Source organism: Triturus cristatus, chromosome 6 (genome assembly GCF_964204655.1).
Source record: "Triturus cristatus chromosome 6, aTriCri1.1, whole genome shotgun sequence".
In the NCBI taxonomy this organism is placed as follows: Eukaryota; Metazoa; Chordata; class Amphibia; order Caudata; family Salamandridae; genus Triturus; species Triturus cristatus.
The window spans coordinates 881,137,501-881,151,992 of NC_140589.1; the positions used below are offsets into that span (position 1 = coordinate 881,137,501).

The 14,492-nt window shown below is 43.9% G+C and overlaps 1 protein-coding gene across 2 annotated transcripts in view; it reads right to left on the bottom strand.

The window, feature by feature from the left end:
- Positions 1 to 14,492, bottom strand: part of LOC146818006 (neuroblast differentiation-associated protein AHNAK-like) — a 237,367-nt gene that overhangs the window by 151,013 nt on the left and 71,862 nt on the right. For both annotated transcript variants that reach the window (XM_085611490.1, XM_085611487.1), the window contains exon 2: positions 12,527 to 12,574. The gene's annotated coding sequence lies outside the window, so the exon portion shown is untranslated. The remainder of the gene's footprint in view (positions 1 to 12,526; positions 12,575 to 14,492) is intronic.

Genomic DNA, 14,492 nt, shown 5'->3' on the forward strand with positions numbered 1-14,492 from the left:
CCGGATCACAGGAGACGCATGCTGAAGCTGGTATACCAGATGGAACACACCCCTAATTGTGCACTTGTTTAACACGAGACGCATGCTGAAGCTTGTATACCAGTGGCGGCTCCTCCGCTGAGGAGGAGGAGCTTTGCCCCACTGAACAGGTCGAAAAAAATAAAATGCTAATAACTCTTTGTCATTATTGTTTTATTTTTCCCCTTGCTCAGCTGGGTCGGGACGGGGCTGCTCTGCTTACAGAGCAGGGCGAGGGAGGAGTGGTTTGCCCACTTCAAGTGCGCAGGATATTTGGCCAGCCGAGTCACACTGTCATGCGCACTTTGCATGTTCTCCATGCAGGCTGCATTACAGCCTGCATGGAGAACATGCCCAGACTCCCCCTCACTAGCTGAGCGCCGATCCATGGGATTGGCTATCTGGAGGCTCGGAGCAGGGTATTTCCTGCCATAGAAGCGGGCAAAGAGGAACGAGAGGAGGCAGAGGCGGCAGACAGATAAGTGTTTATCTATTCCCCTCTCCACCGGCGGTAAATATCAGCCGCCACTGTGGTATACCAGATAGAACCCACACCTAGCTGTGCACTTGCTTATGAATCTGACAGTTGGCGCCACACCTACACAATGCCTTCGGTTCTCACTAGAAATTTGCAATGCATTGTGGCTTTTGACTGGAATCTTTCCTAAATCAAAAAATTAGGAAAAAAACTGCTTTACTTATGCAAGCTTTCGGTATTATTATTGTTACAATAGCAACTCCTGTATATTTACAATTGGTTTCCTACACCACTATTAGAAACTCTTCAGTCACCCACTCTCTCTCACATGCATGCACCCGCACACACACCCAACCACCCACACACACCCAGGTAAGGCTAACTTGGTCATGACAGTTGTGGAGTATCAAGATAATTTCACCAGATGCTTATCTGATATGCTCCAGATTGGTTTAAGGTACTATGATCAAAGTAGGAGGGAGATGTGGGACTGCTAGAAGGCATTGATTGGAGGAACGCCCCGATGACACCATAAGAGTTAACAATATCAACCAGACTATGCCTGATCCAGTTGAACTAATTCCACAGATTATACTACTCTCCTGAACGACTATGGTGGATGCACAAACGCATTACTTGACCTGTGCCACTCAGCGATAGGGGATTTCTGTCACCTAGTATAGCTATGCCTGTTATTTCAGGGATATTGGCAAGATGTCATCCACATGCTAAAATTAGTAATGGGGTGACCCATCACACACTTTTGCCACTCTGTTGCCCCTACTCCTAAGTTTGATGCCGCAACTCTGGGTACCCAAGAGAAGAATGTACATTCATGGCATTAGGATCCCTCCTTGCCAAGAGAGACATAGCGAAATACTAGAGGGCAGACTCTACCCGCCCAGCGAGAACGACTAAGGGGTATGGACAGATGCTCTCGACTGAAAGAGCAAGTCTGTCGAGCAAGGGTTGTGACAATAAACACAATAAGATATGGGGTCACGGTGTTGCTGCTTCCACATTGTCACAACATAGGATGCTAAGAACTACCTGGAGCACCAGTTTAAGAGCTGGAGTGTCAGAGGCCTGAGGTTTATGTTAAGTATTCAATTCAATTCATTAATCTTTATTAGTTTGATAAAACAGCCATAAAGGAATACAAACAACGTCATCATTATAAGAAACATCGCTAAAAATGTACATAATAAATGAAAGTCCATAAAACAAAATGACCCATCCAGGTAAGACAGTACATCAATTAATCGGGTCTCGAGATCTTGGGCGCCAAATGTTATGTATTCAATTGTGAACAATAGCGTGGTGTGATGTTGTGTGTCTCTGCAAATGCCAGACAACCATAAAGTGAGTGGCTGAACCAGCACAAAATAATGCAGCCGCACATGCAGCGCCTTATTCACCTGCTCTCACTGATAGGAGGGTGAGTGCCTCTCAACTGGCCTAACATACCCACCAGATGAAATGTGCAAAAAGCACAGCAGTGCCTAGAATCCTGGGCTGCTATTTAAGAAAAATTTTTGCGGTACTCTTTTCGGAAATGCCTCAATGCATTTTAATGAAAGGGCATTTGGATCACATCTCACGTTGTCTCATTTTGGTCTGAAACAGCATCCATTATATTACTTATTTATGAGTTTACAGGACTGAGCCATGTTTGACCAATAGGAAAAAGGCTTTCTGCATGAGGGGGCTTGAGTAAGCAAGTCCTACGCCTTACTTAAGGAGTAAAACATGCATAAGGCACAAGTCATCAAAATAGTTTAGAGAATTACGTCGAAATGTACACTTGAATAAGAGAGTGGGGTAATAAGCATCACAAATTCTAGAGGCATAACATACTACATGAGTAAATATTTCCCAGAGAACGAGTAGTGATAGAACCAAACACCAAGGGGCATATCAGCAACGAGGCGATATAAAATTATCGCCGCTTTTGCGTCCGTTTTCAGGCAAAAAGCGGCGATAATTTTATCGCCTAATTAGCAAGGTCACGCTATTGCGTGAAACCTTGCATTAGCGCCCGGATTCTTAACGCCCAGCTTTGCATCTCTAATGAGATGCAAAGTGGGCGTTCCTGACCTGACATGACTGGAGAAATGTCGCTAAGCGACATTTCTCCTATCATCAAGCCCCACGCTATGAAGCATAGCGGCAAGAAATGTAGCGATAACCCCTGTTATCGTTACTTTTCTTACGCCTGCTTCAGGACTGACTTAGCCATGATATCCTATGGACGGTGGATATCATGGCTAAGTATGTGAGGCCCTATCAACAAGCTAACGCCAAACTTCGTGAGATTATCGCTGGGTTTCCAGCGATAATCTCTCGTTTGGCAGTTAGCGCTAGGATTTTTATCGCTTTTGAGATAAGCGTTGCTAATAGCACGCTATCTCAGCTCTGTGCTGGCAGCTGCAGTAGCCTGCTAGTCAGTTGTGTGAATCCCGTCAGGGTTAGCTCAGCTTTCAAAGCTTCCATGGTCAGTAAACTGGGCAACCTGTTTTTAACGCGCTTAAAGACGCTAAATAGATGGCACGTTGTATAAATACAGGTTTTTATGAAAGTGAAGGAAAGAGAAGCAAGAGTGATACTAAAAATATTTTTAAGACTATGAATTGTTCTGTCTCACTCATGAAAATTAATGAAATGTGGTTATCGCTGCAAATTGCTTAACATAGACATCATTGTCTTCTAATTATTTTTTTTGCCTTATTGCTAATGATGAAGACCTTGTTAATTTACGTGAATTTTGTATGATTATGAAAGAATTGCGTATTTTGTTTTACTGCATTTCTATTGTGCTATTTTGCTATAAATATATTTTATTGGGTTTGTTTCTCCCAATGACACCGCTTCTCTATTTTCTTCCCTTTTCTCTATGTTATTCCTTTTTTTTCTACTGCTGTGTTCTTTGTGTATCTTTATATTGGTTAGACTATCCTTTGCATAGCAAACTATAGCTGTGAATTTTATTGTACTTTATGACATTTTTTCCAATCCTGTGTTATTCCATTAATGCCTTCTTTTAGATCGCCATTATAGTTCTGTAATGTTTATTGTATTATTTATTTCTAAAAATAATGTCTTTTTTTTTACAGAAAGGGTAGCAAATATTTAGAAGAGCCTTCCAGTCGATACAGGATGTAACTCGGACCCATGAGGCAGGGAGGCGCGCGGCCACCGCCACCAGCTAGAGTATTTTCCAAGAGTAATACAACACTTTTCCGTCCAAACTCCTTCCTTCCCCTGATGGTGGTGTTGCAGGTCGTTTCCCACGTATGCTACACCGCTTCTATAGTTCCATTATGTGTAAGTTTCGAAGTGCAGTTAACCGTGGAGATTTGCAGCATTTTAATTGGTCACTCACCCTGAATCTCACTGGGAACGCACAGTACACTAAAGGAAAAATCAACATCTGTGCGTATAAACATTCAGCAGATGCAGATTTTTGGGACTCGGGGTGTGGAATTAATGTGTCAATTTGCTACATTTTCCATGCGCGTGGAAAAAGTAGTGAAGCAAGCACTCTCACTATAACGAAAGGTGTTCTTTAATGTGGACCAGGCCCAGAAATCGACATTATTTACATAAACGCGTACCTCTTAGGTACACATGCAATCACGTGTGATGTTAACGGAGGAAACAAGCATTTGCAATGCAATAGGTCTCGCAGTTACGAGTGTTTCAGCTATTGGCATTGTAAATAACAATGCCTTTTATTTATGTTTTTAAAATTTTAAAAAGGCATTTTTATTTGCAATGTCAATAGCTCAAACTCGTGTAAATGCGAGACCTATTGCATTGCAAATGCTTGTTTTAGCATGAAATTGTGTAAATTGAAGATTGTTTGTAATGGTTTTACTTAACTGCACTATTTGTACTTACTTACTATGGAAGAATGCTCAGTAGTGTGCTTTGTTGCAGTAGCAGCAATTATCAATTGCCTTCATGAGCTAAGTCAGACCTTCCTTTCCAAGTCCTGCAACATGCCTGCTTTAGCTAACGAAAGGAAGCTGGGTTGGCCTCATTATTCCCCTGATGCCCCGATACACAACACACAGCGCTCAAATGAGCTACATCACCCAAGGCTTTTGTTAGGTGTGCATCACCGTGTGCTGCCCTGGCACACAGCACCATGTGTGTCCTCTGCGACCACCCCTGCAAACCCTCATCTTTGCACTCCACCGTGTGCCCCCATACATATTCTTTATTTTTCGCTGGAGAGTGTAATTTTTACAACTTCTGGTCTGTGCACATTGCTTAGGGCTACAAGAGTTTAAAAACTGGAATATTACATAAACACAGAAGCAGCACTGCAGTTTTGAATAGAACCAAGGTGCACAGAATAATGTAACTGGTGGTGAGCATGAACATAGAGAGGGGCCGGTGGGGGTGGGAGCGCACGGGGGACGGCGCAGCGCAGTGCAGGTCATGGTGCCATTGAGTGGATGGGGGGTTCCTCCGGAAGTGGTGGACATTTGTGCGGTGACTTTGGCGACTCCACGTGGGACATTTTAGATGGGTCCGCAGGAGCGTGGAGGAGTATGGTGGACATTTTGGTGCTACGCTGTAGAGGTGGGGGTATTTGCGAGGGAGGGGAGTGGTGCACAGTTGGAGCTGTGGGTGGGGAGGAGGGGGGAAATCGAGGGGGTTCTTGGCTGGGGGCTGCCTATTTTGGAGCGGGGAATGGGTTTGATATTGGCGTTGCTCGACATCCTGTGATCCTGGCCTGATTGACTTTGGAGCGAGGTATGGCCTGGGGGTGACGCGGGCGCGTGAGTGGGGCCTACTGGCAGGTTAACAGTGGGACCATGACGTGGCACGCATACTCCCAGGGGCACACACGGCTTGCAGAGCTCGCTGAGGGCCTGCATTGCGAGTTACACACAGCCCGGACGTTCACGTGTGCGCGGTTGGCGAGTCACATTTATCATAACCAGATGATGGGAGTTGTGCAGCAGAAATATGGATGACATTTGAATATATCCCCTGCCCTGAAGCTATAAACTTGGACAGCCCCCTTCACCTGATGCCGGTGGTTGCTGCTTCGGTAGCATAGTGGTCCTGATGTGCTCCATGACGGGGCTCCGCTGCGCTGCTGCCATGCCCGTGTAGTTGCGGTGATTGCCATGAGCTGAGATCGACAGAGAGGAGATGAGAGACGCCGTGAGCGTGCACGTCTGCTGTCCACAGGCGATCTCAGCGTGAATGTGCACTTCACCGTGCGTTGTGGTAACACAGCAAGCCTTACGCCTGCATATCGGCTGTCTGGCCCGAAGCACAAACAGACGCCGTGAACGTGCACTTCGCCTGTCCGGAGGAAAGTGCACATCTCCTGTCCCCCTTCCAAACGAAAGTCGACAACAATAGATCTCGCTTTCGACAGCGCTTCGCGCTGCATCGCTAGGCGAGACCTAAAAAGCACATATGACATATAAAACAAGCATGACGCAATATCAGTCGAAGTACTGGCAGCAACAACGTGAATTTTGAAAAGTAAGGCCTTCAGGTTCGAACTGGGGGCAGAAAGTGTGCAGTAATGCGCAGGTGGTGGGCAGAGATGCCTGGTGTGGTTACTACTCTCCCAGAAATAGACTTGTTCGAAGTATCACGTTCTTGCGTTAGACTCCCAGGGGCAGATTTACAAGACAGTGACGCATCTGTACAGATGCGTCACTTTCCCTGCACCACCCTTAGAAACCCTTGCGCAACCATAGATGCGCCGGGGCAGATTTACAAGCCCCTTACGCCACTTGTCGCCACTTTATCCATTTTAAAGGGAAAGAAAAGTGGCGCAAGGGGCTTGTAAATCTGCCCCGCCGTATTTACAATACGGCGCACTATGGCACAAGGATTGACAGATGCGGCCGAAATTCTGATGCATCTGTTGGCGGAAAAGTCACGCATTGCTAGAGTCATGTCGCAAGCACGACGCAACTCCAGCAATGCGTGTTGAGGCCTATTCCCACTACACAGCGTCACTACTTACGCCTGCTTGAAGCAGGCATAAGGTTTTGACGCAGTGGCGTCCTAAAAGTGGCGCAGTGAAATCTTGTAGATTTCACTGTGTCACTTTTACGAGGCCTTCCTGCGTGGGAAAGCCCACTCTGCATACATTACCTGACGCAGGTATAATGTGATGCAGGGCTTTACAACGTGACGCATCTCCCTAGATGCGTCACGTTGTATATATGCCTTGTTTGTTTTGTTAATGTCATTGTTCTATTTGGACACAGGACTGTGTCCCACGTGTATTTTGTTATATGTATGAAAATTTAAAATTGGAATAATTAAATCGGTTGTCCTGCTGGACTTCCAGAATATAGTATCGATTCAGAACTATATTTATCTAATCATTACCCCAACTATTTGAGGATCACTGTTGTTTGCACTGAACGTTGTATATAGGCCGCATTGTTTGCGCCACTGTTGCATCAAAAAAGTTACGCAACTGCAGCGCAAACGTCACGCAAGGGGCTTGTAAATCTGCCTCCCACTTCTTAGACATGCTTGCTGTGCGTAAGTCAACGTGACACTGGATTGGTCCATTTTTCTCGTCTTGCACATTGGTTGGTTGAAGTGAATTCGTTTGTGGTGGAGGCAAGACATTTTTCCAGCAGGTTTTGAAGGCCACAGCAGGGGAAGAGAAATGTGGTCGAAACTTCCGGTGCCCGACAGAGCGGAAGCAATGAATTTCCAGAGCTGGGTCTCCAGAGTATGAGGCCTTGAACCATTGTTAATCAGACTGTGTTCAGGTTGACTTGTTTGTCCTTTGGAAGGTAGTGCTGGTAATGGGTTGGTCTTGTAGTGCATTGGCGTGTGCGTCACATGCCGCGCTTCACTCAGGAGCAAGTTACACATTTAACATCTGACTGCGTATCTGCACAGTGTGGCAAACCTGTTTACAGCACACCTTTGAACCAGTAGGAGAAAAGCCCTGCTGCTTGGAATGTCAAGACTGCAACCGATGGGGGTTATTTAGCTCAGCAGCACTGCAGGTTTCCTAGGAATGTGAAGGAATTCTCCCTCGGGCAGTTACAGAAAAACTTGAAACCAGCTGGCAGTTCTAGCACAGGCTGTTTTCCATCCTAAACAAAGCCAGTGGGGTTTCGATATAAATGTTTAGATCTTGTGAAGTACATTTGACACGTCTGGCTTTTGGGTTAGAAAAACTGGAACAAACCCATTGTAACCTACAAAATGGATGTTGGGTTCATGTGCTGCTTGCCTGCTTGTGATTTGAAATTGGAAAGAGCGTTGAGAAAACCAGATGCAAAAGTGCTTGTAACACAAGACCTAGGGGCTATTTAAAGATTGGACCGCCTTCCCTGATGGATTTACAAATCTTCAACTGCCTGGTGGAGAACTCTGTACTTTTAAAGGAACAGCGACCTTGGTGGCTGCTCCTGAGGCACTGTAAGATTGCTGAATGGCCGCCATGTTTCATGCTGCTGGTCAGCTATCTTTTTTGTTTTTCAAAAACAAACCCCTAATGCAGGAGTTTGTTTTTGAAAAGTAAAAAACTGATGGCTTTGGCACCCTACGGGTGTTCTTCCTATATGCAGAAATCATTGTTTTTATTTTTTCTATTCACGACCGCCAAGCACTTCTTAGTGCCCCGACCAGGAAAAAAGAGGACGGACAGGGTCTGAGGTGAGGGATAGATATGATCTTTATAAGCCATAAAAGCATTACATTGTACAATTAAAAGCAAGTAAAAAGTTCTCGGTCATGAATAAAAAATCATCGGTATAAATAAATAACACAATAAAAAATGATACAAATGGAGTTCGATTCAATTAACCTCAGTTGATCCTGCAAACTGCATAAAAATAAAAATATATATATTGTTATCGCATAAACAGGTAATCATAAACCCAACTGCCCGATATTAGCCTAAATACAGGCACGCTAATCATACTTAACTTATGGGGAGCATGCTTGCCTAAGGCACCACATTCTAGCTTAGTTCAACCTTGTGGCTTGAAAGCAGTGCATATTGCCTCACAGTATCTGTTTAACTGTGATAAGGGCTTTTGGCAGGCATCCTCTTCGACCTGATTTTCCATGCCCACAGCAGGATTCGAGAAGGGGCAAACACAATCTGCTCCCTTGTATCAGTCTTCAAGATCCTTAGGGCATCCCAATAGTGGTGCATCCCTAGTAAGTTACATACTGCAACAATCTATTTCTGGCATGGCTGTTTGTACTTTGTACAAAAGCCGGGAAAGTGTTCCTCTGTCTCTCTGTGCTGAGGACAGTGTGTACAATCAGATGATTGGGAGCTTGTTTTGTCCCATTTTGAGGTGAGTGCTTTTAACCGCAGTACAGCCATTCTTACATTTTGCGTACAAACATTTCACCTGCAAAGGATAGATTCTGTCCAGGTAGGTTTCAAAACTGGGAGCACATTTGTAGTTCAAAAACTGCCCGTTATGCTCCCTTCACTTTGGTCATTCCAGATCTGCAACATGGCACAATCCCCAATAAGCTCTTTTCACTTTCTGCGTTACACCTTTAGGTAGGTCAGAAGGACAATTCCATACGGCATCCATTTTCACAATTCCTCAAAGATTCTTAACTTATCTTAGCCATGGGGTGCGTATTTGCTTATCACGAGTAATTATTTCCAATAGGGCGTCCCTATAAGGCAACAGCTCTATAGTTGACCGAAGGCGCACCCAGTATAACAATGGCTTCAGGATTGTTATTAGATGGATGCTATTGATCGCTAGATTGAATCTTAGTGGCTTGAAGGAAAATTGAGGAGGGCCCTAACAAACGTATTGTCACACTGCATTCACGCAGTTGCATCAGTGTACCTCCACAGCTCAGCTCCGTAGGTGGCTGCTGCCACAGCACCAACTCTGTAAACCCTAAATGCTGGCGATACAGAGCCCCCCCCCCCCAGAGTGGACTTGTATTTCCTACCTATTGCCAAGGCCCTTTGATGAAGGATAGTTTTGCTTTTCTCAATTTGCATTCATCAAGTCATATTGTCGGCAAGTCTTACTCCTAAGCAGTTAAAGTTTTTTACCTTCTGAAGCAGGACCCCCTCAATTGTCATTAGGCCTCCAAAAGACCGTTGCATGTTTATTGCAATATATTTTGATTTTGTGGGGTTTAGTTCCAATCTCCTGTTTGAACAAAAAGCTGTAAACGAGTCCAGCTCAGCTTGTAAGTCCATTGGTGTTCTGGAGATGAAGAGTGTATTGTCTGCAAACAGGATTGGAATTAGAACTCCAGTGGAGTTAGGTACATCATGCTTGCTCTGGGTTAGCCAATCTTCTGCACCGTTTATGTTTAGGCTGAATAGTATCGGCATAAGTACGCATCCATGCGTGACCCCTCTGTTTATAGGTATCGTAGGTGTAAGGTCTCCCTCCATGTCCCATCCCACCCTAACATACGTGACGGTGTGAAGGACTTATAAAATCCAGAGGAGGTCAGCAGGGATGCCATAGGATCCTTGATCCTCCACAGGTTTTCCCTCGGGACCAGGTCAAATGTCGCCCTTAAGTCTATAAAGGCAACATAGAGATGGTCCTGTCTAAAGGAAATGTATTTCCAGCATAAAATGTTGAAGCGGAAGACCTGGTTGAGGGTACTGACCCTCTTCCAAAAGCCCGCTTGTGTGTCCACAAGTATATGATTTTAAGACAACCAAGTTTGGTGCCTTACTAAGACTTGCCTGCAAAATATTTTTTGATTATTTTCAATTAGACTTATGAGACTATAGTCGGCTGGTGTATCCCTGCTCCCCTTTTTGTATATAGGGACAATACCCACGCCACGCCATGTTGAGAGGATATCCTCCCCCCACATTATGGCGTTGCTCAAGACATTAAGATAAGGTTCCCAAAACTCAGGCAGAAGGGTTAGGTTTTGTTACAGTAATGAATACACTGTTCATATTAACGCATACCTTTCCCTTTAGATAGAGGCCCTCTCCCACTTGTCTGGTAGCAGGCCCAGGATGGAACGACCTTGGACTATGTTAGTTTGTGTAAGCTACGAGAGTTGAAACCTTTTTTTTGTATTTCACTGTTCAGCTGCATCTGCCTGGAAAATTCCATTGTGGTCGTGTTTTTGTCCGGCTATAATGTATCTTTATGCTTGTTGATTTCAGTCCTCTCTGTAGCACTCCTAGCGACTGTACAGATTGGGCTCCACTCTAAGTGCACATAAATAAACAGTTATTGGTTTGTATTCTCTACTGTCTGACCGACTCTTCATTTGGTACGGAAGGCCGAGAGGTGATCATTAGTGACCCGGGTGGTCCCCAGTGGGTCACTTCCTTCATATGTTTGTTTGCACACCTTCTACCAAGAAACATCAGTGTTGGTTAAAGGTTTAATTCACAAAATATTTGCACACCTAACAGTAGCCAAAGGGTGCAAAACGTTTAACGAAAAGATCACCTAAGTGTTCGGCTTCTCTGTCTTAATAAATCTGCCACAGGAGAGGAAGCGGTGAAGAAAGTAGTGTCACAGAGAGGACAACCATGCACATTCTTCTGTGGTCCTACAGAACTGGAACTTTGGGCCCTATTCACAAATGTTGCTTCTGTCAGAAATGTAAGTTTACAATAGGAATTATTTTTTTACAGATGCCAGGAATCCACAAGAAGGTTACTGGCAGCCATAAATGTATTCACTTATGTGGATTTCTCTACTAAGAGTGCAGAGAATCCTCAGTAGCAAATACCAATCAAAGGATGGAAATTGGCCGTTCTACGGGTGGTTTGCCTTGGAAGTGTGAGAAAACCCACAAACAGGTACATTTTTGGGAATTCACAAAATCCTCTCTGACCTTTTTCTAAACAGAAATGGTTGACATTTACTTTAGTCATGGGGCTGGAGTAAATCCATGTCCAATGTGAGAAAGAGAACAGAATACACAGTTTCATGCAGAGACAAAAAAGTGCATAACACAGGAGGCTTTATGTTCCCTGTGCAGAATTATCTGAGATAAGTACCTCTGCATAGTGGGAATTGGATCCTCCAGGAAATGTCACACAACATTCTTAGAAGTACGCCTGAAACCTGCACCTTGCACTTGCGGCAAATGCAGGTAACAGCGGTGAGGGGGGGGGGGGTCGACAGATGACGGAATAGGGAAAATAAACTAAAAAAAGAAATAAAACCACTTACCTTGTGCTCACCGCATCGCAGACTCGGCAATGAGGCGAGCACAAGGTAAGTGGTTGTATTAATTTTCTTCTTTTATTTTCCCTATTCCGGCATCTGTCGACTTCCCCTAGCCACGCCACCACCCCACCGCTCTTACCTGCACCAGCTGAAACTGGTGCCTAGTACAGCTCTTCAAGGGTAGTTATGTGAATGTTTCTGAATACAAAAATACTATTAAAAGTGCACTAGGGTGGGGATGCAAATCTCCACCCATACCTCTACTAGTGTTTTCATGGACATGGTCCTATGTTGGTATCCACCAAGGTTTCTAATGACTGTTTCCACACCACATGCACATTGAAAATCAGTGTGTTTGGAGTCCAGAAAATGGAAGGGAACACCCAATTACCTCCTGTTTCATGGGAGTAATCGGGAAAGAGTTTCTACACCTGACAAGGAATATCGCCATGGTGAAAAACAGGTTATACAGGCCAGTGGAAAACACACCGTAAACACGATTCCCCCAAACCAGGAGTGCTAGAAAGCAATGGACTCCAACCTCGAACTCTACAAATGCTGTAAAATTCCAAATGTAACACCATGAAATTCGGTGAATTCCCAAAAAAGAGAGAATCTAGGATAAGTCTTGACTTAAGTCTACTCCCCCAAAATTACTCGTTTTTGTGAATAAGCCACGACAATAAAATGATAACCCTTCACATCCAACTCTCACATACCATAGAATAACGCACAATGGTCCACCAACACCTTTATACGAAAATTCAATGCTGGCAGTGTTTCTATCACAGACAGAACTTTAGAGCAAATTTCAGGTCTTTGCAGATAACTGAGTGTTAAAAAACATTGTGCGTTAAGCATTTACCACTTGAAGCATCTTCCCTTGAAACCTTCACAGTGCTGTACCCTGTCCCTGTGTCAAAAAAAGGAAACAAGTTACAAAAATATTCCATGCGGATGCATGAACAAATTTAATTTCAAAACAATATTTAAGTATCCTCCGTTTTCTCTTATTAACATAATAGTGCGGGAGACATATTCAGTTACTTGGATTTACAAACATCCCTTTTGTAGACATACAAGTGTACGACAAGCTGTCATTTTTTACCATTTACGTAAGGTGTACATATTGTTTGGAAAGACTTTGTAGGTTTTTCGCACATTGCCAATTACCAATTTTTTGCCTGACATCTAACCTAATATTTACAACAGTAACCTGAAATTCATACCAGTTGTCAGAGGCAAGCATTTTACTCACGTAACTCCCAGTTTAAGATTAGCTGTATTTAGCTCCTAAATTGTAAGTGCTTCTATTGGTTTGTAGGGTCTGGCTGTTAGGAACGTTATTTTATGCATTACATGACATTTTGATTTTTATTGTGTTTTTGTTTATTTTGTATTGCTTATATGTATGTTCTTCTGCCATGGTTGAGCCCCTAGAAACAGCTGATTTTATAGTTGCACATTTTATGCAACAAAAGCATGCACTTTGAATTTACAAATGTAGGGCCACAGGATTACTCCAAAATTCGAACAAAATTTTGACTTTAGAGGCACATACAAAGGATGTTAGTAGTACGGAAGTAAATCAATGAAAGTTTCAGATTTCCTTGATTATTCCAATAAGTAAACTGTACATATGCAGATTTTTCATCAATTGTAAAGGTTTGCATTCCTAAATTTGACATGCATGTGCATATGCTTATTTACCTATCATATTTCTTTGTGGTAAAGTATTTTCCTTATAAGGTATGGGGTATTCCGTCGCTGTTCTCACTCTGGTAGCCAGGGCCGGACAGGGAACCAAAACCGGCCCTGGCAGAGTGCTCGGATAAATGGGATAACAGTAATGCCGATTGTTTAGAAACAGCAGAAGCCATTTAGGAAGCACTATATGAAAAAATATATTATTATGTCAAATCCACCCCCTTCCTTGTTGTTGGGTATCCTTTGTAATACAGCTTGATTTAGGTACAAAACAATAAAACACTAACACTATTTTTGGGCATGATGAAAATCAGTATGGCATGCTCAGCAGTGAAATGTTGCATATGTTCTAAATGTTGAAGAGGTGTTTCTTCGTAACATTACTCATTTAACAACGCTAACCAATAAAGGGGCTTCTGCAGCCCTTCTGCATCATGTCTGGGGTAATACCTGCTCAGGGCTAGTACTAGGAATGTTGTCACCATAGGTTGAGATCATTTATCGCCCATCCACTTGAAATGGGGTCACGTTTGCTGGCTAAAGGCACAAGTGGCAGTACCCAAAGTTCTGCTCAGAAGCCTGTGTAGTCCTCAATCCACCTCATGCCTCTCTAATCGACTGCCAGACGCCCCGTGGCGATTTATTTCCCTCTTGCAGGTTTCTACTATCACCTTTTGTGACGATTTTCTGTCTTTCTCTTTCTCATTCTTTCCCCGTTCTTCTTTTGCCTTCTTTTCCTATGGGGAAATGTCCGATGAGGAAAAATAAGAGCCGGGACCCAAAAATACATTCCGGTGGCCCCCACTGGCAATCACCAGCTCAAATTAAGCACTGTCTGTGGGGGCAGATTCTCGACCCTCTCCCCTCCTTGCTACTGGCACCCCACCAAGCAACCTATAAACGTCTCACCCGAAAAGTTTAGATTGAGTATCAAGCTGTATATATGTCCTTTGTTCTGTGTTTTGGAGTCCCGCTTTTTTTTGGTCCTACCATTTAGTTTGTGTTCCTCTGACACTTGCCACTCACCCCTCATGGAAGTCAATGACACTTTAATGTGCATGAACCTGATTATTGGTCAGCAGGAGTCAGCCACAAATCATATCCCTCCCTCCCTGCAGAATGTG